Below are 6,000 nucleotides of genomic sequence, written 5' to 3' on the forward strand. Positions count from 1 at the left end.
AGTTAGAGTTTCTATTATTACTGCATTATCATATTTATGATGTTTTAGGTAAAACATGTATACTATATATTAAGCAAAATATTTGACTAATTGACGCTAGATGTGAACTGTTCGTAACTGTTCCGACTTACATACAAATTCGACATAAGAACAGACTCAAAAGAACTCGCTCGTAACCCGGGGACTATCTGTATTTGATTTGGCAAAGGTTTTATGCCGGATGCTCTTTCTGACGCAACCCTCCCCATCTATCCGGGCTTGGGATTTAAAATTTGTGTTGTTCGTTATCTTGAGATACAACGTCATCATTTTTGCCATTAAATAGTCTTTGCATTTCAATTAAAGTACACTACATGGCCAAAAGTATGTGGACACCCCTTCTAATTAGTGGGCACGTCTATTTCAGACACATCCATTTCTGAGAGATGCATAGCCATGCAGTTTCCATAGACAAACATTGGCAGTAGAATGGGTCGTACTGAAGACCTCAGTGACTTTCAACATGGCTCTGTCATAGGATGCCACCAACCCAACAATTCAGTTGGTTCAATTTCTGCCCTGCTAGATCTGCCCTGGTCAGCTGTAAGTCTGTTATGTGAAGTGGAAATGTCTCGGAGCAAAACCAGCTCAGCTGTGAAGCGATAGGTCACAAAAACTCACAGAATGGGCGCGCCACGAGCTGAAGCGCACAAAAATTGTCTGTCGTTGGTTGAAACGCTCACTACCGAGTTTCAAACTGCCTGTGGAAGCAACAGCAGCACAAGAATTGTTTGTCTCGAGCTTCATGAAATGGGTTTCCATGGCCGAGTAGTGGCACACAAGCTGAGGATCACAATGGGCAGTGCCAGCTCGAATGGTGTAAAGCACACCGCCTTTGGACTCTGGAGCAGTGGAAATGCATTCTCTGGAGTGATGACTCACGCTTCACTATCTGGCAGCTTGACAGATGAATCTGGGTTTGGCAGGAGAATGCTACCTGCTGGAATTGGTGAAGGAGGAATAATGGTCTGGGGCTGTTTGTCATGATTTGGGTTTGGCCTCTTAGTTCAAGTGAAGGGAAATCTTAATGCTACAGCATACAGTGACTTTTTATAAAATTGTGAGCTTTCAACTTTGTAGCCACACCACAGTTTGGGGAAGGCCCTTTCCTGTTTCATCATGACAATGCCCCCGTGCACAAAGTGAGGTGCATAAAGACATGGTTTACCAAGTTTAGTGTGGAAGAGCTTGACTGGCCTGCACAGAGCCCTGACCTCAACACTCATCCAACACCCTATAATTGATTTAGCACACACCGACTGCGAGCCAGGCCTTCTCCCTAACATCAGTACCTGACCTCAATAATATTCTTGTGACTGAATGGGAGTGAATCCCCCAGCCCCATGTTCCAAAATTTAGTGGAAGACCTGCCCAGAAAAGAGGACGTTTTAGCAGCGGGGGGGGGGGGGGGGGAGACAAACTCCATATTAATACTCATAGCAGCCTGTCCAGGGTGTCTCCCCGCCTTCCGCCCAATGACTGCTGGGATAGGCTCCAGCGTCCCCGCTAGCCGGATAAGCAGTTTGGATAATGAATGAAGAATAGTGGAGAAGGGGTAGGAATAAATAAGTGCATTCTTCCTCCTACTCCTTTTTGAACATGTAATATTTAATTCAATGATAATATATTTATGGCTTTGTCGTTAGCGCGGTTGCCTCACAGCAAGAAGGTGCTGGGTTCGAGCCCTGGGCTAATCCAACCTTGGGGGTCGTCCCGGTTTGTCCTCTGTGTGGCGTTTGCATGTTCTCCCCGTGCCTGCGTGGGTTTCCTCCGGGGGCTCCGGTTTCCTCCCACAGTCCAAAGATATGTAGGTCAGGTGAATCGGCCATACTAAATTGTCCTTTGGTATGAATGTGTGTGCGTGCGCGCGCGTGTGTGATGGCCTGGCGGCATGTCCAGGGTGTCTCCCCGCCCGCCGTCCAAATTACTGCTGGGATAGGCTCCAGCATCCCCGCGACCCTGAGAGCAGGATAAGCGGTTCGGATAATGGATGGAAACGGATGATCCGCTGTGACTAACCCTTACGGGAGCAGCCGAAAGTAGTAGTAGCAGATTGTTTTTACATTTTCACTATAAAATAAATCAAATCCAGTCAAATAGTTTTTGAATCGGATTCAACAAGCACATCTGGGTGTGATGTTCGGTCGTCCACATAATTATGGCCATGTACCGTTAAACCCTCTTTCTGCATACTCAGTAATCCAGGGTAAGAAAATCAAAGAAAGTTGAATAAATTCATCTGGATGAACGTTGTATTTATATGAACTGATGCAAATTTTTTGGTACAGTTAAATAAGCGCTTGCCTATCCTATTTGTCCCACCATGACCACCGTAGATCATGTTACGTGACACGCGTTTCCTGTTTCCATTCTGTGTACGGAAGCGTCGCCCGTGCAGTGAGCCATTGTGGCAATGGTTTGTGATTTACCATTATAAAACGTTAATCATAAGTTCGCCACATTAAGACGGTGTTTGTGATTTGCGGAAATGCTAATCCAGGAAAACATGGCCAATTCTGTTGCTTTTCAGAGCAAGCTTAACTCGATCATGGACATGCTAGCCAAAGCTGCGGTTGTGGAGATAGGTAAATTGTGGAACGATGGCTTTACCATCGTTGAGCTCGAAGTGCGGCGAAGAGACAGCGAAATTGAAGCCTTAAAAAGAAAGCTGATGTTGATGGAAAATGAAAGGCAGACCCTCGTGTCGAGGGCACAAGAGTCGTCTCTCCCCGCTTCGTCCTCCAGTTCAGATCAGCAGAGCGATGGGCTGCCACACATTGATGACGGTAAAGTTACTACTGACTGGTGAATAACGAGATCATTCATGATATTCATTGATCGATTGGCCTTGTAATCAAAACAACACCACGACCACTGGTGACCTCATATTACCAACTGTAGTTACAACTTTAAAATCAACAGTAGACACACCTGTACCAATACGAGCTCTGGTATTAAACGATGGTTACCTACATGGTTAATAACCCTTGTTTGCGTGCGTGTCAAGTCTTGTATAACTTTTACCCTATCTAGTCCTGCAAGATGTCTAATTTAGCCCTGTCTAATTATTTATGTTGTTAAAACGTGAAGCCAAATATATATATATAAAGGCTTGGCTTCAAATTTCATCAAAGATTAAGATCAAGACAAATTCAAAGAAGGTTGAATCAGTTCGTCTGGATACAACTTTTACTGACAGATGGACCCTTAGGCCGTACTCTGGCCACTCAACTTGCCATCCTCACCAGCTAAAATCAGCAGGACTGGGAGTGCCACCTGCTCTTGGTCCTGTGGTCCTACCGGACTGCTGTTCAGGAGTCCAGCCAGTGCACAGATTCATGCCTTGTTGAACTCTCTCTTTCAAGTTCTTTTTAACTTTACCTTACGGTAATTGTCCACTATCAGTCTCGTGCAGGTATTTAGCCTTAGATTGGGTTTACCAGCCGCTTTGGGCTGCATTCACCAAAAAAACTTGACTCCGAGAAGACCGGACTCGGGCGCGATGAACGGCCTCACACCATCTGCGGGTGGAGCCTCGATCAGAAGGACTCAGGCCCCCCGACCGACACCGGGGAAGCCGCCTTCTATACGCCACATTTCCCGTGCCCACCGCGGGTGGGGATTTGGCGCTAGGCTCTTCCCTCTTCATTCGCCGCTACTGGGGGAATTCTGGGTAGTTTCGTTTCCTCCGCTTAGTAATATGCTTAAATTCAGTGGGTTGTCTCATCTGATCTGAGGTCGTAGTCAAATAGCGGTTTCAAGTTGTGGCATGGTTCCTGGCACACCAGCCGTTGAGCCCAGCCGCCGTCACCGGCGCCGCCTCCGCCTCCGTCACCGAAGTGGGAGAGGTTCAGCGTCGCGAGACAGTGGGTCGGATGGGCAGAAAAGTTCACGTCTGGCTTTTGGCCAGAGGCCTGGCCGGCGCGTTCCGCTCAAGGCGGAAGTGCACCTTCTGTTGCCATCTTACAATGGTGTAATTACAAACACTCCCAAATCCTCTGTGAATAGTACACATGGCCATTGAAACCCTAGTTAATGGTCACGTCCGTATTTGCATATGAAACTGGTTGTTGGTTTCGGTCGTTATGCAGCTGTATTGGTTGTAAGGGTGGAGATACCTGCTGTCAGTTTAGACTGAAGATGTCACTTTAGATGAGTGATGGAAACGTTTCTCTCAATAAATGTTGTGTCCAGATGAACTGATTTAACTTTCTGTGAGTTCCTTGCCTGGATTACTGAGCATGCATAAAAACCTCTAAAATAACTGTTGGAATTAATGCTTAGAAATGAGCCTACTTTGTCTTTTTCCGGTCCATTATAGATTCAGTCCAAGGATTGCCATCCGAGCAGAATGTTAGAGAGTTGGACAGACCAGTGAATCACACAGCATCACCAACAACATACACAGAGGAGACGCTGTGTGAGCAGCTTGGGTATGAAGATGATGAAGATGATGGAGATAATGAGCAGCTCACAGTCAAACAGGAAGAGGAAGAAGAGGATGATATCCAGATTGTGGAGCAGTCAGTAGATCCTGAATGCAAATCTAGTGATGGACTAGATCAACCTGGGACAGAACCAAACTTATTGTCATCTGATGTTGCTGAGGAGAGAGAAAACCAACACTGGTTGTCTGTTTCACCCCGAGATAGCGATTCTACTGAGGACTCAGATTGCTTTATGAATCCAGAGCAATGTTCACAAAAGCTGGATAGGGAAATCCAGCTCATTCAAAATGCACTAGATGGTCTCAGTGGTAATCCTTCAGATATAGGATTTATTGATAGGGTCATGAGGGATGGCATGACAATACAGTCAGCAGTGAGTGAACAAAGAACCCCAGTGAGTTTAAATCAGGCACAAGCAGGGCATCTTATGGACCAGATAGACCACCCTAAGGCAAGGGTCACAATCAGACTCCCTTTAGAAACACAGATCCAGGGTGAAAGCATGCCCACACTACACTCAGAAAGCAGATCCTTCTTCCTTGAAAATAGACGCAGCTCAATGCAGAACATATTAAAGACTTGCCGTGTGAAGGAGAAGTGGTTTATTTGCCCGTTCTGTGGCAAAAGCTTTGACCGTGCCAGCCATCTTGAGATGCACCAGCGGATTCACACAGGAGAGAAACCGTACACGTGCCAAATGTGTGGCAAGTGTTTCTCTCAGAGAAGTAACCTTCGCACACACCAACGGATTCACAGGGATGTTCTGCCTCATATGTATAAAAAAATTCCTTGATTTGATCCTCAATTTATACAAGTTCAAAAGTTCTTTTGGAAGGCATTGTTTGTTATGAACTCAGGAAATCAGAAGTTTATCCCACACAGCACTAACAAGTTGAACATTTTCTCCAGCAAAAATTCTGGCTAAACCGAATGGCCATTTTACATTAGCACTGACATTGTCAAGATATTTTTAACACTGGGATTGACATCTGGTGTGTCAAGCAATTACATGCCTGCGTACCTGGAGTCTTCATTAAACGGGACATACACTGTACCAGTGGCAGGGTGGAGTATCATTATTCCTAGTCGTGATGAGGAGTATTGTTTTGTTTGTAATTACTGTTTTATAATGGAGGTGTGACATTTTGTGATACATTTACATGGGCATTGTCCCTAAATTGCCATGACCCAGTAAAGTGCTTTATTGTCATGAAATACAGATGAGCTGGGCATAATCAAATTACTAAACTATCCAGACATTACACATTTTCTAGCCTTCACCAGACTGACTGCAGAATAAAATAAATTTGTGGATGCTGTGGATCATGAAAGAAATGAGCTTTCTATGGTATATCAAGTTGGAAAACCATCAACTAAGGATTTTAAAAGGATTTAAAAATTGATTTATCTTAAATCACAATTTTGACTTTGATTGTAAGCATAAAGTTTGTCTGTATCAACCTTAATAAATGTGGCCCGATGTCAAAGCCCTTCTATCAGACACTTTTCTGTT

Source organism: Lampris incognitus, chromosome 14 (genome assembly GCF_029633865.1).
Source record: "Lampris incognitus isolate fLamInc1 chromosome 14, fLamInc1.hap2, whole genome shotgun sequence".
NCBI classification, from domain to species: Eukaryota; Metazoa; Chordata; class Actinopteri; order Lampriformes; family Lampridae; genus Lampris; species Lampris incognitus.